Source organism: Manacus vitellinus, unplaced genomic scaffold, assembly GCF_001715985.3.
Source record: "Manacus vitellinus isolate BGI_N305 unplaced genomic scaffold, ASM171598v3 scaffold_9_pilon, whole genome shotgun sequence".
NCBI classification, from domain to species: Eukaryota; Metazoa; Chordata; class Aves; order Passeriformes; family Pipridae; genus Manacus; species Manacus vitellinus.
In genome coordinates this window covers 14232049-14257598 of record NW_021940917.1, presented here as the reverse complement: position 1 = coordinate 14257598, position 25550 = coordinate 14232049, and the positions used below count along the sequence as shown (strand labels likewise).

The 25550-nt window shown below is 38.5% G+C and overlaps 1 long non-coding RNA gene across 1 annotated transcript; it reads left to right on the top strand.

The window, feature by feature from the left end:
- The first annotated feature begins 2013 nt into the window (after positions 1-2013).
- On the top strand, positions 2014-4614 carry LOC108641961. Its single transcript, XR_001922355.1, has 3 exons — positions 2014-2044; positions 2390-2504; positions 4382-4614. It is a non-coding gene; the product is annotated as an uncharacterized LOC108641961 (long non-coding RNA).
- The last annotated feature ends 20936 nt before the right edge of the window (positions 4615-25550 follow it).

Here is a 25550-nt window from a genome sequence, read left to right as displayed (position 1 = left end):
AAATTGTTAGTATAAAAAGTATTATTTTCAAAGGGTAATAATATTTATTAATTGAAATAAAAATATAGAGAAAAGAAATAGACTTAACCCATACTTCCCTGCAGAAAATTTTTCTTCATAGAACTGGAAGTGATTGAGTAACATGCTTGCCTTTTTTAGCTGAGAACTTGAGTTTAGAATGAAACATCAGATATTATTATCAAATGCTTTTTAGCACTTAGCCTCTTTCCATTCACAAGGTTTTCCTCTTCTTCTTTTTGGTGAGCTGGAAAAATTTTCCACATTGTTTGGAGTACTTTACTGGAAAGAGACTGTATATACAGACATCTCACATGGCTCTCCAGGGCTGAACTGTGACCTGCTACCTCAGCCCTTGTACCTGTAAACTGCAGCTGCATCTCAGAATTTGTTCTACGGCTTGTGGATTTTTCCTTCAAGGTAAAGTACACAGATTTAAATAATATTATTACTCTGCTGATTAAGACATTATGAATTATGTAATGAATGCCTGTCAAAGCGATCACAAAAGGCAAAACAGCTAGAAAATTATTTTCTTCTTCTCTCTCATATGTTAGTAAGAAATTAAAAAGAGAACAATTAATATCTTCTGCTCAGCTAGGCAAGGAAATGGCTGGCCTTCTGTTAGAAGGTAAACAGAACTTTGGCAGAGTGGTTACAGCATGTAGAACTGACATTTTGGTAATTATTTAATAACAGCACGTCCTTAGGGTTTGTCTTATTTTGTCCCATCTGCTGTTTGTCAGCTGTAATGTCAAACAAAGCCAATTCGAATGTAACATGTCTCTCTGATCTACAGTTCTCGTGCTTGCCGTGTAATATAGGAATGCAAATGCCTTCACTGACCTTCCTTATTCCCTGATTCTGCCGCCTGGTACATTTAAATAGTGCAGTATAGCAGTTCTGCTCCTTGGTGAGTGACGAAAACTCCTCAGGTGTTTTCCTCTGTTCACCACTCTGTTTACAGACCAAAATACTGTTCCTTGCCTCTGGGATCTAATGTACCAAGAAGCTTTAGCTTGTGTATAAATATGAGCTACCCCAGCTCAGCAGTGCACACCACAGTTGGCTAACAATTAGCTTGCTCAGGAAGGACAGATTGTCAAAAAGGCAGACTGATAAATAGCCAATGAAATCATCTCTGTCTTGTATATTGGGCAGGTTTCCAGCTGCTTGGAAAAATGCAGTATGCATGTGGATTTGGCTGATAACTTGAACTGATATAATTAGCTTCTAAAATGAAAACCACGCTGTCGTTTGTATTATTTGAGTGTAAATTCATAGAGGAATTAAAATTGAGTGAAAACATGATCTTGCTATATATATATGTGATATATTTACATTGCAGATTTAAAATTCTGAATATTTTCTTAAGTTTTTATAAAACCCATATTATTTTCATGGAAAAATTCCCCAAAATCATAGAAAGTCATCTTATTCCAAGCCATATTCTGAATGCAAACATGAACTTCTATAATACTTTATCTCTAAGTCAATATGAGAGAAAAATATCAAGTATGTTAAAGTGCATTAAACAAAATCAAACAGTAAATATTATGTAAGACAAGGACTGATCTTGTGATTGCGACAGACATGTTTGACCCCTAACCATACCTTTTTTTAGACTGACTAAGGAGCAACAGGCCTCATGCCTGTGATGAATCTGCATGCTGTTAAGCTCCTGGCTCACATACAAAGGAGTGGGAAGTGCTTCAGAAATATATGTCCAGAAGTGGTCTCAAAACCCAAAAATGCAAGATAATTGAAGTACAGGATAAGGTAGTACAGCTAAAATGAAGACATCTATTTTGTCTACACTACTGAGTAGCAGCCAACTACTTCACTCTATAAATATGACCACCAGGATGGGCTGAATTTGAGCTCTCCCTGGACTGTAGCTGGGCTGCACGCCAGGTGCCTCTCCCCTTCAGCAGGGATGCCTCAAGAGGTTTGAAATTCCCTACCTGAGACTAGAAGATCCTTCCTTACCTAAGGTGGAGAGATCCCTACTTGCGACAGATCCTTGGTAAGTGATTGAAATGGTGCTGATAATGTGTTAATGTTATTATTATAAGAATTTGAAATAATGCTAATAGTAATTAAATATTACTAATCCACAAAACTATTCAATATTATTATAAACATTGTATAGATAATTCCACTGGGCATAAATGACCGGCCAAGTCTAGCATTATGATTGGACCCAGCCATCCCTAGAATCCATAAGGCATTTAGAAAGTAAGGTGGCCCCACTCTGAACCTCGTCACTTACTGAGAGTGTTTCCCTTACTCTCTGGTCTCCATGTGAATCATTCTAACTCAATTTGCTTGTATTTTACTAAAACCTTTTTTTTTTTTTGCTTCCTGATAGATGTTCCACTGTGGTACTGTATGCTTCCTGTTCCTTCAGCTCAACAGAGATAAAAATGCTGGAGGTGACCAGCACCAACAAGCAGCCTGTGCCTTGAACTGCTCAGTAAATAGTGGTATGTGTTCTCACCTCATTTAGGCAATGTGCAGCTCTTACAGTATGCCATGAACCTTCAAAGGAAAAATATTAACACTTGCAAATATAGGTTTTTAAAATTATGTCAAATCTCTAAAATCCTGTCAACATAATAATGACCTGGTTATCACAGATGTTATTCATCTCTCCCACTAAACTCTGAGGAAGCTGTGGGTGCTTCTCCTCAGAAGACCTCTGACAAGCAACTTAGTGTTATCCAAGGTACATCAGCCTTCTAAGATAGCCAGATATCTGCTGAGGTAGCTAATAATAAGATTTGCTACTGAGAAGTGCTTCTCAGTGTGATTCTAGCCTTTCTTGTTTTGTCCTAAATCAGGTTTCAATAAATAATATTTTTTTCTTTTGGACTTATTTTAATATCAGTTATTCATAATGTAGGTAGCTGTCAGAAGGGAAGAACTACAGAGGCAGGGAGAAATACAATAGAAAATATGAGTGAATATTTGCTGCAACTACAGAAGAAACTTAAGTATTCAGTCCATACATCCTCACAGGAAGTAAACTATGAACTAGATAAAAGGCAACTTATTTTACATAGTGTCATGAGATTAAAAGAACATAGAGTGATTCTTCTAATAGTAAGAAATAAATTAGATTTACAAAAATTTTGCGTAACAAGTCACTCAGTGGCTCTCTGGGTAAAGACGTGCTTTTAATTGGAATGATGTTGTGAAGGAAATTAAGAACAAATTCAATTTTGAGGAACACTGTGAGGATACAGTGCAGTATTCTAATTATTGCTGAAAAGTGTTCATCTTCACAGATTTGACTTAGCTTTTTTCTCCATTAGAACTAATTTTTCTGGGAATACATTTTACTTTTTCTGGGGTGAGAAGATGTTTAGACAAACCAACAAGCAAACTAAAAGCACAGAATACTGCAATTATTAATTGCATTATAAATCATTAAACTTTTGTCTTTTGGTATTGGGCTGTGACTGGATGATTAAGGGAAAGAAGATGACGTAAGGTTTGGATATTTATCTAATAAATCCTAACAGTTTAGCCCAATGTCTGTGTTAGTTTGGTCTTTACCTATATAGTATGATATAAGCTGGTGTCCTCCAAATGTGTTGCTATAGGCAATACCATAGTATGTGCAGCCCTCCTTAATTGATACAGAAGGAGATTTAATCTTCTGATAATTGTGTTTGTGTTCTGGCTTTACTTTGGAAAACATATGTAGTTCACAAAACAGCATGTTATCAATAATCACTGTCTCATGCAAGCTTTTTGGTAGCTGAAAAGGTGTATTTCTATTTGTTCCTTTGTTTCTTATATTTATTAAGCAATAGCAATTTAGAGACCACATACTGGGCCAAAGGATTTAATACCAAATGTAGTTCTTACACTACTTAATTCTTATTAATATCAAAGGGAATTTCTTATTGAGAAAACTGTCCTGAAAAGAGTTATTTTTACAAATATTAAAAAGTTCTACAAAATTCAGTGGGTGCTTTATTCTATTATAGGATAACTTCCTCTGTTCCTTGATACAAAATCATCTCAAGAAAAATGCAGCCAAACAACATAAGCAGAACTTATCATCAAATAGAGCCATAATAGGCTGGAGCACTGATTTACAGAAAAACAAACTCACTTTACTCCTGTGACCTTATGAATTTTCACAAGTCACTGGTTAGGAAGATGCAAGCCTCTCCTCATGCATAGCCTTAGAGGTCAGGATAAGGAAAGCTCAAAACTCACAAGTATGGTTACATATTTTTAACTCATTGTTTACCTTGCATACTGTATTTGACGGAAACTGTTCTTCTGGCAGAGGTGCTTGACTAAAGCTGACTCAGATCAGGTACTGATTGACATTTGGTTTTTCTAGACAAAGGTTACCTGTAACCCTCTGGAGAACCACGGATTGTGGCTGCAAACCAATGGGATTGTGTCGAATACTGTCACCAGGAGCCTCAGACAGCTGGAGAAGAATCTCAACAGCCTCAGACTGGCTGCTGAATCAAAGGTGAAAAGAGATTGTATGATGTCTGATCTATATGATCTAAATCACAGACTCACAGAATATGCTGAGCTGGAAGGCACCCACAAGGATAATCAAGTCCAACTCTTCACCCTGCACAGGACCATCCCCAAGAGTCACACCAGGTGCCTGAGAGCATTGTCCAAATGCTTCTTGAACTCTGTCATGTTTGGTGCTGTGACCACTGCCCAGGAGAGCCTGTTTCAGTGCCCAGCCACCATCTGGATGAAGAACCTTTTTCTAACATCCAACCTAAACCTCCCCTGACACAACTTCAGGACATTCCCTCAGGTCCTCTCAATGAGAAAGGATGTAATTAAGTGTTTCTGTTCTCTGCTGGTGGTCATTATTTGGGTATGGTGTTCATTCAGAAAGAAAATCTCAGGGCAAATAGTCAAACCTGGTGCAGCTGGCAAGAGCAAATGTACACATGCAAACTGGAAAGAAACTTGAGAGGTAGTCCCTGGTTCAACACTGGCAAGTATGTTTGGAAAGAGTGCCTGTCACAAAAAAAACCCCAAAGGGCTGTGAACATGTGAAGGTCTTGTCATGATACAAGGCTGTAAATATCGGTCTGGAGATATACTCTGTTTACAGCTTAACAGGAGAAAACTTAGCAGATATTTTTTCCTATTTCCTTCTATTCCACTGTTCGAATTATTTTTGTCTTTTATAGTTTTGGTAACAGAAAAAAAGGAATGTGATATTGCTAGAAGTTTTTGGGTGAAGGCTGAATTGACTCAGAAGGATAAAGGACACAGAAAACAGATTTATAACAGGTGCTTCCATAGAGAAGTTACTTACTACAGAGAAATAGTCCAGTAGAAAACACATGATTATGGGTCAGAGGTTCTTAATTATACTTCTGGCTCTGTCAATTACCTGCTATATGACTTTGAGTTAAATGATTTCTTCATTTTTCTCTATCTAAACACTCCACCTCCTTCTGTTGAGATTTTACACCCAATATTTAAGCTTTCTCTTGAAAGCCTTCTTTGCAATGGTGATCTAAAGTGGACTCTCCTCTCAGTACTAGTCCAAAAAATTCTCTAGAATTAAAAATGTCTGAAACATAGGAGAGGATTGTACTGGTTTTAAGTCTTTTTCCTACATGGCAGATTCTTAATTGATTTTCTCCCCTAGCTGAAAGTACAGTGTGTTTCTTCACCTTGTGACTTTAGAATTTTCAAAACAGTTAAGTTCACTAAATGATGAAGTAAATTCTGTACAATATCACACCCTGTTTTCCCCCACTCCCATGTCCCCCAGATCAGTGAGCAATATGTAAAAGCACAAAAAGACAACAGGCTCATATAAGAATCCATAGCATAGCATTCTAGAGGGCTTTTATTGGTATGTCGCCTTAAAGGCATTTAGCCAACAAAATACCCTATACAAACCATTCAAGTAATTCAGCAGTTACAATGCTTTGACTCCTACTTCTAAGATTGCTAGAAATTAATAAATTGAGTCTTTTGACAGAAAGAAACTAATTTGTTCCTGTGAAAGCACACTCTTATGAAGTATCCAACTGTCTCATACAAGGGAAGGCTAAAACTGTGCAGCTAAGTTTGCAAAGTGTCTAAGGATTTTACAAGGCCTGGATGACCAACTTGAAGCATCCTTTTGCCCAAGTCCTGAACACTACAACCCACTCTAGGGCTTTTGGGAGCTTAGACATGCTGTATCTGATCACACTTTAGCTGGTTTTTACATCATGGTCCATCTTCCATATACATTTTGGCTAAATGCATTACTTCTCTAAGGTCTTGTTTTAGCCACATCCAACACAGAAATAGTGTTCTTCAGATGTCTTGCACGTTCATCTGCTTTTAGCTTACCTATAATTTCCAGCATTGTGTGGAGAGAAGTGAGAATCAGCTACCATTCAGAGGCTGCCTGTGATCACAATCACTCTTCTCCGTTGAAGTGCTCTGCCACCAGAAAGTAAAAGTAGGTAGTTAGAGTAGAAGCTTACAGTTAGTTAGTATAGCCAGTACTCATTTGTATGCCCTGGAGAAAGCAAACTGATAACAAAGTGAGGAGCTGCTCCCTGGCAATACCTGACATCTTGTACTTCCTATAAGGTTCAGGGTCCCCAGAAAGAGAAACACTACTGTATACTACAATATTTTCCTTTATGTTTCATAAGATGAAAATTTTACAACGAATCAAACCTCTTAATAGCCCTAATAGTCCTCTGTGAAAAGACTAGAAAATATATTACTCACTGCCTGTACAATTTGGCCTGTTGGGAGCTGCTCTTTTTGCTTGGCCATTGCTAATTTGGTCTGCCAATTCTGAACAAATACCATTGCCAAATGGTATTCATTCAGCATCATACAGCTTGCTACTGGCAATGGCCAGTCACTGCTGCTAGGTAATATTCATCCATTTTCTGTACTTGCTTTGTTCCAACATTCCACGTTTTCCTCATGTTATGTAATTTTGCAGGAAATAGCTGTAAAGTGATATATTTGAAGATGATGAACTCAGTTTTTAAAAGAAAATACTTTCACAGACAATAGTACACCTGGCTACTCTGAAGTCTTAGAGAGAAGAGATCAAGTCAGAGATTAAATTACAATGATGTAATGAGCTACTGCTCATTATCCAAATAATTGGATTCATGATAAATGATTGCGTGCAGACATATAGTCTGACGAATAAAATTTATTACATGAATCTACTTTGAAGGTACGTTGTTACACTACAGTAACACTTCTGATTGAATTGCTTTGCTACTGGTGTCATTTTCCCATCCACCAGTAAACTAATCAGGAATTTTTACTAAATGTGTAATGGCAGCACTGAAAGTAGAGAACTTGGAATGACAGCTTACCTGAGAACAATATTGGGGTTTATGTAAGGATGAATTTAGGAATTTACAAGCTACTTTCCCTCTGCTGGGAAAAAAACAAACAACAGAAAAACCCAAACCAAAACCAACCAAACAAGACCCCAAACAAAAAACCAACCAAACAAAATCCCCAAACAAACAAAAAACACACACAAAAATCCCAAAAAACAAACAAACAGAAAACCCACCAACAAGACAAAGTTTTATATTGTTCAGTTGCTAGCAGTCAGGACACTTACCTAGGGCTTGGTTACTCAGATTACAGTTCTAACTTTACCTGACCTAGAGGTGACAAATGCTCAGGCCAGCAGAATCACACCATCTGTCTCTCTAGTGACCTTAGCAACTCATCTGTTAGGGGAGAGATTTTGACCTTAAAACCGTATTAGCCATAACATGTACTGTGTATAACACTGTGAGATTAATAACTAGGACACAAAGACCTAAAATCAAGTCTTTGCTATCTTCAAGTTCACACAAACATTTCAGGACTTATAACTGACCTTTACTATATCTCAGTAACATCCTGGCAGGTCAGACGATTGTTTAGATCTAGGATGACCTGCCTTTTCTGTGTATTTTACAGGCACGTGCTAAGCCAGAGAACATGGCTGATGCAAGCTCTAAAATTCTCTGTCTCCAGCCATCCTGCTCTCCAGTTTCTGTCCATAGTGATTGGACAGAAAGAAGAACAGAATAGGCAGCCTAATGTGGACACCACAAGCAATCAGTACTTCTTACTCAGCACAGGCAAGGATTGTCTTCTTCAGGCTGAGTCAAACATCAAATGCATTTTAGATGACTATTATAACTGCCAAGTAATTAATTGGGTCGATCTCCCTCTAAATTCAACTAAGAATTCCATATCTGATGTGAAAAATCTTTGCCAACTAATATTTTATTGGCAACAACATATTTCTGGGGGAAAAATGCAGTTTGGTGAGTAATATTTTTCTGAAACTATATACTTTACTCTAAGAACTCTCAACTGGTTCTAGCAAGTGCCTGAGTTTTCCTCTAAGTTTTTGTTATTTATCACTCTCAGTATTTTCAAACATAAATGTACAAGACATATGTCAGTGCACCTCCAATTTTCTGATAGCTGAAGCCTATACTTGTTCTGTAGCTTAAATACATTATTCATAAGACAAAATATACCAAATAACTGGATCTCAAAAGTAGTTAGGCAAGTAAGAATATTTCAATATTATTAGGCACATAACAGGTTAAGTTTGTTCTGAGAATACTCTATTTCTGGCCTGTGATTCATCAGTTGGCATTTGAAGGGGGGATTTAAAAAAAACCTGAGGTGACATCATCTCATCTTCCTCCTGTAACCACGTGTTTGTTTTTTTTTTAATTTAATTTTTTAATCCAACTTTTTGCTAGTATCTTACCACAAGTAAACGAATAGAAAAGCTCTTTTCCTTAGCTTGGCAACTGTTTTTCCGTAAGATGGTGTTTTCTGGTGCTTGTAGGAACAGCAACTGAAGGAAAATTAAATAAAACGAGGTATATTCAAATCTCAAACAAATACACATTTTTAAAATACATATTAAAACCAACAGACGTTACACATGAAGAGTGTGTATGTAAAACCATCTCATCATGCATAGGGAGTTTAGTCCTTCCTTCTTTCATCTTTCTACTTGATTTCTTTTTCGCTTGGATTTGTAAGAAGAGTTTGTAAGCCTCTTTCAAAGGAGAATCTGGATGTAAGAAAGCTCCTTTGCAGAAGACTGCAACGCCTCCTGAGGAATTTAGCTCCAGGTTTAGGGCAGCTCAGGTGCCACATCAGTGCCATAGAGCTGACTGTCTTGGGGAGGCAGTATGCTCCCGCTGCTTCCCATCCCCAGCCTCGCTTGTTTATGAACAGGTCAGATTTCTCTGCCTGTGGGTGTGTCCAGAAGCCTTGGCCAGAGAAAGAGCCTGCGTGAGGCAGTGCTATTATTGGATACCAGCATCCTTGAGGTACACACACACACACAGAGTTTTAATAAATATGGAAGCAACACCTTGTCTGCTGCCTGTAGAGATGTTTCTTCTTATAGTAGCCTTCTCATATTATGGTGATTGGTTTTGTTTGTTGTTTGTCTTCTCATTTGGCAGTGGTAAAGCATTGTCTGTGCTTGAAACACTGATGTGTATCAGTACTAAGCGATCCGAGGCAGTTGTTGAATGTGCAGTTGACTACCCCTGACATTGTTACGTGGTGATTATATTGCATATTCCTAGTATTACATCCCCTCACAGCACACTGATGTTTTGAAGTGCATGCTCTGCATTCCAGCCAGACGTCTTATCAAGCACCATTCTGTTCCAACACTGTGTGCATCTCATGGTATTCATTAAAGGTTTTGTAAGATTCCCTCCAGACGTGAATAGTACTTTGAAAGTTTCGTTTACAGCATAGTCTTATAAGGCTTTTTATAGCTCTGCACAGTTCTTTTCCTCCAGGACAGTGATGTTTGTCAATGCTCAACCAAGGAAGCATTACTGCTAAAGTTCTCAGAACAGTGAGCACGAACAGGCTGCACACACAACCGAAATCGTGAATTTCTCAGAAACAGGACTGCAAGACTGAAATGTTATTCACAATCATCTACTTTATTTTCAATAGATATGCACTTCCTAAGACTGTTGAAGTAATTATAACATTCCTTGCATCATGCTATCTGGTCAGTATTGTTGCTGATGCGGGGCTGAAGATGACTTGGGGTTAGTGTGAAAAGTTCAAAGTTGTATGCTTCAGGTAAGCTGTTTTTCATATCGCATTCCATGTCCCATTCTTAGGAGTTTGGTCCAAGGTTTCTGAACAATCATTTAAGTTTTCTGCCTAGGTTTTCTGCACTAATGAGGTTAATGAGGTGGGTGGAGAGAGTAGGATAGAAAGAATGGCATTTTGATAGGGACTGATAAGCGCAGACATGCTGAGGGTATTTTGGGAAGCAAGTTAGGATGTTGCAAAAACAGGCGATTGCGTAAGCACACTTGCAGTTAGTTGTTCTGGAGAATTCTTTCTTTCCTTCTTTCTTTCTTTCTTTCTTTCTATCTTTCTTTCTATCTTTCTTTCTTTCTTTCTTTCTTTCTTTCTTTCTTTCTTTCTTTCTTTCTTTTCTTTCTTTCTCTCTTCCTTTCTTCCTTTCTTTTTCTCTTTCTCTCTTTTTTTCTTTCCCTCTTTCCTTCTGTCTTCTCATTCTCTCTTCCTTTCTTTCTTTCTCAAAACTGAATTGCAAATGTACTCTTGCAATGGAGTATCCTAGCTAACCAAATCATGACATTAAAACTACTGTGAAATTCAGAGCTTTGTTTCTCCTCTATATAACTGGCAACTGTCATAGGTGCTGGAGAGAATTTATTGCTCTGTAATTGTAATGATTCTACACTTGGATAAAAATCACCAGTGTGAGAACTGAACTTATTCTAGTGGGCAGGTATTGTGCATCTTTTCTGTGGTTTCTTTTCCAGGGAAGACAGCAATTTTTCATTTTCCCATCCCAGCCTATGGGGAAACTGGTCTTCAGTCTAGAAACTACGGAGTTAAATTCTTAGCTTATAATTCATTGTAAAACTACTGAAGTCCAATAAAGCTATGTCAGTCTGCCTATTCCTGTCAGCAGTGGGGCCCATTAACACTATAGTGTATACAGAGTCTTGGGAATTGGGGACTACTTAAAAAGTTTCAAAAATTGATGTTTTTAAAATATTGCTTAAAGGAATAAAAATACACAGGACTGGTTAACTCTGAGCCCTATGTTATTTGATTCTTATATAAGTTATGCTCTATTTCTTTCTCTTTGAGTCCTGTGACTTTCTTGTTTTCACTCTATGACTCAGTCTTGAAGGAACTACTACAGTGAAAGGTGCCAAGACAATAAAGGGAGCACAAGCCATTTCATAGGAGCATAAGATCTTCATATAAATCCCCTCAGGAAAGCTGAACTACAAAATGACTTGTTTTCTAGTTTAAGGGCTTGTCAATACTTGAAAGCTATTCCAGACAAAATGTCATTATTCAGTACTATGTCTTATGTCCACAAACATTTTTTGTGCATTATTGGTGCTTTAATAGTTGGTAATTATCCCCTGCTGCCTTTGGAGCCAGAGGTGTGTGAATGATGAATTTCTAACCCATACCACATTTTGCTATCTGACAGTGGTACCTGCCTGGTAAACGATGTTGCATTTTAGCTATTTGGATTATCTGTCATTGCACATCTGTATCACCTACTGGTTCAAAGTTAGCCTGACCAAGTGGCAACTCAATTTTAAACCAACGTTTTTGTAAGCCATCTAGAATTACCCTTCCCAACTGCCATCAGCTGCAAAGTTCACATAGATGTGCATGCGATCATGTATCTTAACTATGAATATTCACTGCACTATTTTGTGACTCAGACTGCACTGACTTTCTCAAGAGAAACCTTGTAAATATACTGCTATTCTAACAACAAGGATCACATGAAATCAGTGTTTTTTAATGTGGTTGTGGAACAAATGTATGAACAAAGACATTTCAAAGGACAGTATGCAGACTATAAATTTAATACCAGCAACAATTCTATAACTAGTTTCTCACAGTAGCGCATAACTAGCACCAAGCAGCAGCACACAAGCCTCATTAAGTCCAATCTACTGCTTAGAATGGATAACAGGAATAAAAAGGGGCTAAAAGCATTGAGATTTAAGCATTAGCATTAGTGTTTGTATTTAGCATTAAAGTATTAACATTTAAGCATTATTCCTTAGAACAGTGAATATCAGGAGGATTATATTAATCTCTGAAATTCTTTTCACTTGTTATTTAAAAATACAGTAATTATAGTGTTTGATTAGAAACAATGATACGTCTCTTCAACACAGTGTTATCAGGTTATTTGTCACCTGACTTTCTCAAAGATTTGTTTTCAAAGAAACACTGCCAACACGTGGATAGACTTGCAGTGAAATAAATACACCACCACAAAATTCACCATGGGCAAGTGGAAAGAACTCCAGTTTCTGCATATATATTTAAATTAGAGCTCAAAAACACTGGCAAGACTTCATGCTTTCTTGTTGCCTTGAGATGCAAGTTAGATTGTCGTGGTTTTAAATATATCACTGATACGCACACCTTGTTTAGCTCATGGCATGTTCTCTATCCTGTTACTCATGTTATCTGACTGAAGGCTACATTTTCATAACAAGTAAAAGCTCTACAGCCTTCTAAATTTAAGATTATGAAAGAGTGTCACTAAGGAACACTATTTTGCAACAGAAGCATTATTCACACTGTTTTCTCACAATTTTCATCTATAATCCTTTTTAGATGGATGCAAAGGGTTTTGTTCCCATGAAAGCCTTGTGCAACTAGAATCAAATTAGGGATGTCAACACTGAACACTTCTGAGAAGTATATGTAATAATATGGATGTGTTCTGTATCAGCACCTTGACCATTCCACCATGCCTTTATGGAAGGCCAAGAACACATCAACCAACTCAGTACCCCTATGGCAGGCATGTGCACAGAACACAGCATATCAGCATCAAAGTTTCTTTGGATGATTCACCAGTCTCATGTTTCTCATATTCGATACTTCCATGATTCACGTCTCTTAACTTTGTAATACTAGCACAGAAATTATTAAATACGTCAATAAAAATACATTGAATAAACAGTGCTGGTTTTTCACTATGTCTGATGAGTGGCTGATAATTTCAGTTCATAATTCTTTAGCAGTTTTCCAGTTTGCAGAAGCAGAAAATAATACTATTCAGTTGCCTAATTGGGTACTTTAGAGGTGAGCTGCGAGCGTGGATGACTTCTTAAATTCCACAGTGTTATTATGACTATAAAAAAAGGGCTACTTATGCATCATTTTTATAACTTATTTATTAAACGCAGTAATTGAAGTTCTTGAAATCCACGATAGTTGCTGTTGCTTTACTGCTGTTGATGTCATTTAGAGTTGACTTCTGTGCTGATTTTGACTGGAGTAGAGTTAACTTTCTTCACAGTGTCTAGTATGGGGCTGTGTTTTGGATTTGTGCTGAGCACAAGGTTGAAAATACAGAGATGTTTTTGTTACCGCTGAGCAGGGCTTACACAGCATCAGGGCCTTTTCTGCTTTCATACTGCCACACTGGTGAGGAAGCTGGGGGTGCCTGGGAGATTCAGAGGAGCCACAGCTGGGACAGGTGACCCCAACTGACCAAAGGGATATTCCAGACCATATGACATCATGCTCAGTATATAAAGTGGGGGGAAGAAGGAGGAAAGTGGGAGGGGAAGTTTGGAGTGATGGTGTTTGTCTTCCCAAGTAACTGTTACACGTGATGGGGCCCTGCTCTCCTGGAGATGGCTGAACACCTGCCTGCCCATGGGAGCAGTGAATTAATTCCTTGTTTTGCTTTGCATATGTGTGTGTGGCTTTTGCTTTCCCTATTAAACTGTCTTTATCTCAACCCACAAGTTTTCTGGCTTTTGCCTTTCCAATTCTCTCCCCAGTCCTGCAGGTGGGGGAGTGAGTGAGGAGCCACGTGGGGCTTGGCTGCTGGCCGGGGTTAAACCATGGCACTTTAATAAGAAAAAGTCCTGTCGACAGTGAGTGCTTTTGAAATGCTCAGTGTGTATTTATTTTGATCAGATTTCCTACTTTATAAAACTTCTGCCTTAGAATCAATTTGCTGCCATTTTTTCACAATATTCAAGAATAATTATTTTCAATGCCATAAAGCTTCAATTAGTGGTGGATAAGAGGAAGCTGAGAATGGAATCACTGGAAAAAGAAAGACAAATCTAGAGCTGGGATACAAACATACTAGAAATACTCCAAGGGAAAGACAAAAATACACTGATTTAATTTTAGGACCTGAAAATTTTTACAGTAGCTTATTTATTTTTATGATTTAAACAAAATCATCAAAGCAAGAAAAGCATTTACGGGCAAAGTGACTATACTGTAATAAAATGTTCTAACCGTGGTATGACTCTTCCTTCTTAAAATAGCCTGGGTTTTTTTATCTGTAATGTAGCACGGTAATCCATCCAAAGGTTCATGTGCCACAGATGTTTATTTCTATATGACTACTGAGAATGGGACTGCAGTTGGCATCATGTCAAATCCTTGTTCTAGGCCACAAAGAATAAAAAGTTTTCAGGATTCTATGAAAACACACAGTGCTCTTGAGGTTCCTGAAAGAGACATGGAGAGAGGAAAGGAACAGTGTAAACTTAAATAAACTCTGTGAAAAATGGAAGGTAGATCTAGGAAGAATTGCAGAAAGGTATGTTGTAAGATAACATAAAGCACGAAGCAATGATGTTTCTGTGGAGCAGCTGCTTCTCCTACCAAGCATCTGCAAGGAGTTAAGATATGCAAAGACAACCATGTCTCATTTATCTTCATTGTTCACAAAATCATTTACTTTAATTGTTTAACTGGATACACCTGTAGAAATAGAAAGACACACAGTTAGATAAGGATATTTATTTTGTAAACACTGTGCTAAGGATAACACTCTGAACAGACAGTGGTTATCAACAGCTGTAGTTCCTGCTGGCAAGGGACGAGGGTGTCAGATTTATGCAGAGTAGTGTGCACAGCAATAAAACAATTTTGGCTTTAAATACAAAGCCCTAAATTAAGGAAGAAATTAACATGCTAGAATTAACCACTTGAGTCAATGAATAAAAAGAATTTCCCCCGTTCCTTATCTCTCTGCTCAAGCTTTAGGCACAAGCATTCGTTGGGACAATCTTTTCATCTTGGTTTAAGGTTGTCAGCCAAATGAGTCACCAGTCCCACACCTGATTCTGAGCTACTTCTAACATGTTCTAGCAAGACTGATGAAATAACTCCCTTGCCTTCAAATCCCTGGAGGCCCGGCGACTTCTCAGCTACAAAGCTCTACATCTTACTGTTTGTAGTTGCTTCTGGTGTGCAGATCAGGTTGAAAACAACTGACGACTTTTCCACTGCGTCAAAGGCACCCAAGGGTTACAGACATTTGTACTGTTCGTGAAATCTTTGTTCGTTTCACCAGAAAAATAAACCAGGACAAAGAAGGTCTGTGTCATGTTTCCGGCTGTTTAGAAGCTGAAATATCTAAAGCATTCTTAGGGATAGCATGTCTTCAAAGACGAGAGGGAGGTGGGTTTGCTAGCAAACATGTTTTACCCCATGGAAAAGACCCAATTAAGATATTGCTGAAGCTACCAAACTAAGTTGCGATATAGGTCATTACAGATGCTTTAGGGATATACTTAGGGTTTTGAGCAATCAAAGAAATGTTTTATTCTACGTCTCAAAAAAAAAAAAAAAAGACGTTGTAATAGTTGACTTAAAATTTGGACACAGGTACCAATTTAAAATTCTTCACTTTTATAAATCTCTCGTACTATAAAATATAACTAAAAACTATATTTTAGAGGAAAAGGATCTGTAACTTTTAGACACTATTTTAAAAATCATGTTGTAGAAATTCTAGGTTTTTTTCCCAACATGAGCAAAGATGAAGCTTCAGAGCCATTCAATTTTTTTTTCTAAATGATGTTATACAAAACTACAGTGAAACCCTTATTCTTCTGCTATTGCACAGATGAAAATAGGTGCTACTGTGAAATAAGCTCTTTATCTGTATGAATAATTCCCATTACATTACCTTAAAACCTGATGTTAATATGAATATTTGGATATGGAAATTGCTGCGCATGTAATGGAGCATGATCTTATTTTAGCTTTTCTGCTTCAGAGATGTATCATACTAATTAAGGACTTTCAATTAGCAAAATTGAAGAACGGTGAAAAGAAGTGATGAGGAGCTCAAAAACCACCATTCAGACTTCTCTTCAGCCTCTGCATAACACCGAGTAGGATCCCAGAACTGCAGAGTTAGCCAACTAGTTATTAATGCTTCTTTAATATATTTAAATACAGGCTAGACAGGGGCAGTGGTTAGAAAAAAAAGCTCTTGGAACATGTCATCCTATTAAAAGAAATGCTTTGCTAATTTAATAATTTAAGTTTTTCTTTTGCAGATGGGCTCTTGTGACATGTTAAGGGGTGTCTAAGAATACATAAACGGTTATTAAAACTCATATAGCTCTGTGCTCAGCATTAGGGCCAGTATTAAACTCCAAGGACTTAGTGTTAAAAACGACTTTGACTTAGTTTGTGCTACAGGTTTGTCTTTATAACCAAGTTTATGAAACGCACTCAGGTATGAAAAAGTGCACTTCTAGGTTTATGAAACAGTAAGAACAGGTACAGGGCTGCAATAGGGCCTGGGCTCTTGTGGACCTCTGGCCTTCGTCTCCTCTCTCACCCAAAGAACAATTAATCTTAAGATATTTATTGTTGTTTGAATAAATACAGGGCCATTAGATTTTATGTTCTTTGGGATTAATCAATTCCCATTTTCTCCTTTCCCAAAAATCAGCGGTTAAAAATCTCTCGTATTAAAGAAGAAAAAAAAAGCCATTCAGTACATCATGTGACAGCAGAAGCATAACGGTTGGGGAGGAGGTAAGTCAGTAATGAGGCTATTTATCAAACACATGTAATTTATATATGTTCCTTTTCCATGCTAAGTATAGGTGGCCTGCCCACCTTGGTCAAAATTGGTAGAACGTTGTTCCAAAGCAATGGTATGTGACACATCATGCCATGACTCCTTTGTCACCTCTCCTTACAATCATTTCTTGATGTCAACTGGATTGCAGTGGCTTCATGTTCACCGTGTTCGCTTTGATCTTACGGCTCTTTGTTGGTGTTTGCCCATATTCACAAGCTTTTGTCACTCCTCCTGACTCCTCTGGGAAGGTAGGGAGTGGCAGCAAGTGTTACTGTCACCTGTCAATACTTTATTATAGATATTAATACCCATTACAGTAAGTACAGTAGTACAAGGTGCTACATAGATTTAAGATGACACAATACAATGTGCTTTACAGCAAACATGTGCACAACGTCCACAGAAGTAAAAAGTGCCCTGGAAGCCAGGACATGGGCAGCTCTCTCTTGCCTCGAGCTGGAGAGATGCAGAGCCTTCAAAGGTTCGTAATTGCCATGACACCACTTCCCACGTGTGCCAAGGGGAAAACCCATAAACACAGTATTTACAGCATTTGTTAGTTCTTGAATGTGCTCTTGAAGATGTTTCTATTCCTCTACTTTTTCCACAGCAGCCTCTTCCGATGATGTTTCGGTACTTTCATTTCTCACAGTGACATGCACCACAGACGGTTTTCTTTCACAGAAAAACCAAGTCTGGTTTTGTATGTTTCGATCTCTTGCATTCGGTTCCTGGAAACACTCTATCCAGTCTTTCTCTTTAGCCTCGTTTGATAGTATTTCACACGGTTCGTTGTGCCTTTTGGCTCTTGCCTCTTGCACAGAAGAACAGCACCCAACAGTATGGGAATTTTATTATTATTATTATTATTTTATTTTTACAAAAACTAAATTGCGAGATGCAGGCAAAGCTCCACGGCCTGCGGGGCCCCTCCGCAGCCGGGTGCCGCAGGCCGGGTCACCCCGGCTCTGCCAGGCAGCCCCGGCCACCCGCGCTCGGCTCTCGCTCCCTCGCCGTCGCAGCGCCCGACACGGCACCGCCGGCCAGAAGCGAGCCCCTGCGAGGAGGAGGCGGCGCAGCGGGCCCAGCCAGGGGCGAGGAGGAAGCGAGCGCTGAGGCCCCGGCGGGAGATGGTCGGCAGGAGCTCCCTCTCCCGACAGAGCCGCCGAGCAGGGCGCGGGGTGCTGGCGGTGGGCAGGGACTGCCCCGCCCCGGGAGCATGCCGGCAGGAGGAGAGAGAGAGGAGGAGCAGAGGAGGAGAGAAAACAGCGTGCAGCTCTCCGACAGTGCCCCCTGCAGGGCGAGCGGGGGAGAAAGGCCTTCCCACGTGTACCCCGGCCGAGCCCCGAGCGGGCCTCCCGCTGGAGGCGTCGTCGGCGGGAGCCACTTGCCCGGGGAGACGGGAGAGGCTTCTTAGTCGTGCTGCCCTCACGGTCCGCGGCTTGAAAATTGCCTCAGGTCAGGTTTAGTTTTGGTTGATTAGGCATAGGTGCCTTTAGCGAGAGAGGTGAGAGGAGGCGCTCTCTCTTTCTCGGCGCTGTTGCGCTTCTCAGAGCCCGGCCGAGGTCTGACCGGCACCAAGGAGCCGGGGCGACTTGTACGCCAAGGTGTGCGCTCGCTGCGTGTTGCACCGGTGAAAGAGCCTTACGGGCGTCTGGAGTGCCAAAGCCGTCATGAGTGATGGGAAGGAGGAGCCAGGCTCGCTGTTCATGGCGTTTTCCTGATCGGGGCACTCTCGTCAGAGCGTTTCCTCCCACCGAGCGAAAGGAGAAATAGAATACAGAAGTGTCTGGGGTGTACGAAATAATGTTTGAGGGTGCTCATGAAAGCCAGAAGGCTTTCAGAACTGCCCGTGCACTGACAGAAGTGCTTGAAATACCGACGTGGTTGCATATGCTCCGAGGTGAGCATACGGGAGCGTTTGTTGACATCGTGATACAGCAGTGTGCGCGCATCCTGCTTGAGACTAAAGTGAAGCCATGTGAATTCCGTGTTGCTACTACCTCGTCTAACAGCAACTCATTCTACCCGTCCAGGACAGAGGAGGAAATGAAGCTCTCAGATCAAACTGAAACTAGAGTATGTTTGGTTAGATGCAAGACCGTGGCCAAATATGGAATTAGTGCTAGACACTGGGTAAAACAACAGCCTTCCTGTTGAAAACACAACACTTTTGTTACAGGTGGGATTTGGTCTGTTAAATAACTTGTGTATTGAATAATCATCGCTAAAACACCGGGTAGAGTTTGCTGCATTATATTTTAACCCCTCAGAGGCCTGACAAGTCAGAGTATAAAAACCCCCATGCAGTAAAAGGTAAATTTTCTGTGTCATGGCAGGTGAGTTGGAACTAGATGATCTCTAAGATCCCTTCCTATCCAAACCATTTTGTGATTTTATAAATTTATTATCACTGCCTTGTGTTTTCCTTTTCTCAAATACACTAAAAATTCTCTGTAATTTGATGTTGCTGTTAAAAATCTAAAGATTATGAGCTTTGGGCATATTTTGGTGGCTTAACTAGCAAGATAGACCTTTTCCCTCCTTCCCCCCCCCCTTATGTTAATATTACAGTTCGTAGAAGCAGTTGATGTTTTGGTTCTGTAGTTAATCCTGGCCTTAGTAAGAGATCTTTCAACTTCATCTTATTTCAGTCACAGGGTTGTTATCTGCATTCCTGTATGTGTGGTAAAAAGACCTTATATTTAATAGTAATGCACTTTGGGGAAGAATTTTTTTTCTAAGTCATCCTGCTAAGTATGTTCTCTTTAGAAGAGACAGCCATCATGTTGCTTTAGAAGTCTATTTGACATAATACTCTTACTGCATTGTGCAAGAAAACATTAAAAAAATTCAGCTCCATGTGACTGGAAGAAATGGCCTTGTGGGCATGAGCATGTAGCTTAAAGGTACTGAGAAGCAATGTTCATGGACAGAGCTTCTTAATTGTGTTCCCTAAAGTAAAAAGTGTGGAGGTGATGGTGAGACTGTTTGGAAGAAAATTTGGAGTTGAAGCTGGTCAATAAATTTCTTTGGAAAGCTGGCTCTGCTGGAATGGACACTACAGAGAATGGGAAAATATTAGAGCAGAGATGTTGTTCCTTATTTTTGATGACCTTGGGACATGTTTGGTGCTCAATAGCAGCTGCTAAAATCTGAAGTGAAGAGATGGCTTACATTGTTGGCTTTTTTAATTTTCATTTTCATGGCTGGTAATCTAGAAGCTCATGTGGACATCAAGTCTTCCAAATAAACTGAAAGGCTGTTTGTTTTGTCTTTCAAATAAACTGAAAGGCTGTTTGTTTTGTCTTATACAGTAGTAATGAGTTCTGTTTGTGAGTCTGTATGTTGATTTCTCGTGAAAAGTACCGTGTAAATTCAGAGGAAAAGATGTCTATCTTACAGTATCTTACAATGTTATGTCTGTAGGTCTCTGGCTTAGTTCTCTGGGGCTTTTGCTCTTGTAAAACAGAGGGAACAGACTGGGTCATAAGATTTTCCAGAAGTGTTTCAGTTCGATTCAGAACTATGATGCCCATTTGTAAAACTGGCAATAAGACAATTTCTTGTTTTACTTTATGGATGTTGAGCTGTATCAGAGTGGATATGTATTTTTAAGTAGTCTTTTTAAGGCAATAGATGCTCTAAAAGGGGTATGGAAGATCACTGGTTTTCTACTTCAGTATTTGGTGGTTTTTGTTTTTTTCTTTTCCTTAAATAAAAGAAAAACCACACCCATAATGCATTTTGAAAGTCAAAGAAACCCTTGTCCTTTCCTTGAAATGCTAGTGGGTGTGCTGAATCCTGTATTGTTTTAATACTTTTTGCAGTGGAAGGCTTCAGATAACCTAATTAAAAATACTGAAGGTTTCTTTTTTGATTTCACCCCCGTACTGGGATTTTGGTCCTCTTTGGAGAGATCTCTGCTATGCCTTCCCTACTGCCTTGGAATTTAGTTGAAGATAATATGTGAGGTCTGTAGCTCTGGAATAACAGTCAATTGAAGATTTATTTTTTCGGGCCTGGAATACCTGAGTTAATCATAGAATATCTTGAGTTGAAAGGGACCTTTAAAGACTGTAGAGTCCGACTCCCTACTCCTCACAGGACTACCTAAAACTAAACCATATGACTAAGAATGTCAGCTGGACTTCCTTTGATCTCTGGCTGCTTTGGTGCTGTAACCAATTCCCTGTTCTAGTGACCAACCACCCTCTCAATGAAGAACCCCCTCCTAATATCCAGTTTGAACTTCCCCTGAAATGTTATGAATGCTATAAATTAGTAAATGTTTTAGAAATGCAACTAGTAAGACTTTTTTTTTTTTTTGAGAGGAATTCCTCTGTTTTACATGACCATCCTTAATTTGAGATATTTTCCAAAAAATGAATAATCAAAGTTTAATTAGAAGTGCATGTAAGTCTTCCTTATTGTTGCACATTGTTTTTCTCCCTAAGTTGTATGATCTCAAATTCCTCTGAATTGGAAACTGCAAATTAATGACCAGTATTACTTTTGACTAGTCGTTTGTTACTTCAACAGTTTCACTATAATAAAAAGAAACAAGCAAAAAACCCAAAGCAAAGAGAAAAATGAAATAAAGGGAGCATGTCATGTCTTTTGGGATGTCTCTATTTTGGGCATTATTACAAATTATTTTGCAAGTCTTTTGCCTTTTTTTTAGGTTGCATGTGTTTCTGAAAGATCATTTCCTTTTTAATGCATTAAACATGGTACTTATCCATTTGAGATGAAAGTAAAAGGTAGAAGTGAGCTATTACATGTTTCTCACTTAAATAGGTGGTATGCACGAACATGCAACTGCAGAAGGGATAACTTGTGATGATTTGCTGAAATACAAATAACATTCACATTCGCTGACATCCCTGATTTATTTTTATCCTTTTTATACACAGCAAATGGAATCTTTGATATTAATTACATGACTAAACTGATGAACAAAATAAAAAAAAAAGTCTTTCCACGTGGAAAGAAGTAGGAGTTTTTGTTTGGTTGTTCTTTTTGTTTGGTTTTGGTTTTGTTTTGGTTTTTTTTTGAAAGTAGAAATAAATCAAGTTAGCCAGTTCCTGTCAATTCCAAAATGTTTTCTTTCTTTGTGTTAGTTTTGTTCAGTATGTGAATGTGTTGGAGAGTGCAGGAGCATGTTCTGTGTGCATAGACTAAGTCTGTTGGGTACAACAGGCAATACTGTATACTCTTGTGTCTTGGAGAAGAAGGATTGCTGATTTTTATTCAGTCCTAAGCAACAGATTGAGTAATCTTTTTTTCGTAAGATGGTAGATAAAAAAATCTAAGAGATCTGCTCTCAATGTCTTTTTCCATCACCCATATTTTGCATATCCCATGAAATATTACTGACAGAAAAAAATGCTGATTTCATCTGTTCCTAAATTTGAGTTTTATATTGTTCAAGTGCATGTTGCTGGATAGAATTTTCCACAAAGCCGTGTTATAGTATCTGCACTTGTGTTCCTGTGCCAGCTAAGCTAAACAGAAACCTGTTTTCTCAATGTGTTGGGTATGTATTTGCTTTTACTGCATTTCTGTGAATTCCCTGTCTAGCAATGGATGCTCAGAAAAGAATTCAGTAACTTAAAACTGTGTCTGAAGATCAGAGTATAGGTGTTCACCATGGATCGTTTGTTAGTATTTTTCTACTAAGGAATTAATATTCTACTTGCATATTTGATGGACATTGATATAGTAATTACATAAGAATAAGAAATTGAATTTACCTTTGTTAATGCATCCTCTGATTTCAGTAGTGATGAATTCAGAGAATACAAGTTTTTCTTTTCCTCCTTTATTCAGTGATTTGAGTGAAAACAATTCAGTGAATTTCCAGATCTGCAGAACAATATTTTTTTCATTAAATACAAAAGTAAAGATTGCGTAGAAGAGCAAAAACATTAAAATGTCTTTATGAGTGAAAGCAATATTATTCCTTTTTCTGTCCAACAATAACTTAAAATAACATCAAATTAACTTTTAAAATACGCCAGGATTTTGTGTGATCTGGGTTTTAGTTGCCTGTAAATGTTTTAAGGAGTACATACGGACCTTCTAATAGTTATGTTTTGACTATTCATGATACTGCTTTAAATAGTGGAAGTATATTAACCTAAAATTCTACTAATCCCAAAAAGATTGTGTGCCTTCTTGCCAGAAAGAAAGGAGGATGACAGATGGATACTCTTGAAGGAAATTTGGAGGAAGGAGGAGAGGGAACATCTGTGGAAATCTCATGCAGTTGATCAAAGAGACAGGAATTTCAGGGTAATACAGTGTTTTGGGTTCTGCCCAGTTTGCATCCCTAGGGCACAGCCGATGCTTTATTACATCACAAGTGTTGTCTTGCAATAGATATTCAGAGAAGACCTCAGAGGCCAGTTCTGATGGATTGTTCATGATGTGTAGTAGTTTACTGCACCAGTGGTCCTCTTTACTACATCTAGTGAAGAGTGAAAAAGTGGAATCCTGATTCTGCTGAAATATGTGACACTTTCGGTCATTTGTTTGTTCATGTGGAAATAAGGTGGATTTTCATTTGGGGATTATTTTTTTCCCCCCCCCTTCAGAGCTCCCACGGAGATGTTTGGAGTCGTCTGTTTCACTGCACTTTATTAAACATAGCTGAGTGCAGAGAACTTTTATTCAGTTGTAGACACTCTGATATTGAAGGAATAGATTCTGTAAACACTGGAGTTCACCTGTAACAATTCTTCCATCAGTGCTGTTGGCTTTTATGGATAACCACTTGCGTTCAAAACTAAGAATGTGCCTGATTCACCTACTGCTTTAGGGCCTAATACTGCTTTTTATTTAAGGCTTTCTTTTTGTATAAGAGCTGATAATTTTTTCTGCAGTAACGATGAATTGTTAACACCTCAATCAAACCACTTGTAACTCTGTTTCATGCATGAAAGCTAAGCTTCTGGAAACAGCAGATTGTATCAATGGGAGTCCAAAATCTTCTGTATACTTCTCCTTACTTCTGAGCTGTAAACCATTATAAGAGAACAACAAACAGTAGGTTTTTAGGAAATGAGGCTGTGAATACAGCATGTATAAGCTGTTAGTTTTGTTGTCAAAATTTGTGCCTTTTATCATTGATGGAGATATTAATGAGGCCTTACTATCTCTTTTGGCACAAGTGAATATTCATAAGCGTGAATCATAGAATGGTTTTTGTTGCAAGGGACCTTCTGAAAAGTGTCTGATATCTGAGCTGATCACTCCCCCATGTTGGTGGTTGTAATGAAGATAATTTCCAAGCTAATATATAATACCTGGTTAGGGCTTTGAAGTAATTTAGATCTCAGTATTTCTGGAGCTACCATGCAGACATGCTGCCACTTCTATTTCTATCAATATCCTTTGTCTCATTATATCGTGAGACTGACAAAAATTTAGGTAGATGTCTTGTTGCTCTCTTAAGAGGGTATAAAATTTACAGCGTTGCAAGTCACAGGCAATAACCTTTAGACATTGTTGCTTCTGTGAGATGAAACACCAGTTATGGAGCAGAGACTGTTTAGGACAAGAAGGTGTGATTCTATGAATTTATTGCTTAAAAAGAAAAAAAAAGACCAAGCAAGCATCAAGTTGTATGCAGTCTGTCAGGTTTCGTATCTGACGATCTGTTAGATGTTTCACAAAGCTGTCAAAAAATTTTTCATTAGAACGACTGACACCAGCAGAGAAATGTTTTGTATTTTCAGCTGTGATGAACCTGGTATTTATCAGCTATGAAACTGATGGACGGATGTTTTGAAGAGGATTGTCAGCAGTTCTGAATATGGGAATTGAGTAGTTCAAGAAATTCAAGAGACAACTTCCTGCGTGTCTCCCTGGCTCAAGGCCTTTTCATTAGACCCCTGTGGTTAAACATTTTATATGATTTTAATTGCAAAACATACCCTTGGTAAGATTGAAAACAGGAAACTAAAAACCCATGTTCTATAATTAAATGTCAAAGGCTTCTCTCCTAGCCTGTATTTTGTTCAGCCAGTGGCTGAGGATTGAACATTGGCTTCATGTTGTTGGGACTTGTGGAAGGTTTTCTCTCTCAGTAGTGCTGAAAGAGTAAAGTGTCATTTAAAACAACCTCCTCTTCCCATCCTTCCACTTCCTCTGCCTTTCCTCTTTGAAAATGTAACTGGCACAAGATTGAAATTTGGAAATATGTGGATGATAAGGTGTGAATGGACATGGTATATCTCTGTTGGATATGAAAACCCAGACTAAGCTTGAATTGGTTAGCCTTAAATTCTCCACTTATCTCCATTGACCTTCTTCAGCCTGAGATCCTGACAAAAATTGCAATTGGACTTCACTTAAAAATCAGGAAGAGACTTTCAGAAAACCTTTTAGAAGCACCCAAGACCAATAAACAATGACTTACTTGAGATTACACTCTTAGCTTATGTTTTTTGTGGCAGCTTCAGATAGAAGAGGGTCTTAAAATACATAATCACATATTGGTTTTATTTCCACGATACAGTTAATTGGCAGAATTTTGCTGCAATGTACATGCCGAAGCTTGTCTTGCAGTATTTGATCTGATATTCATTTA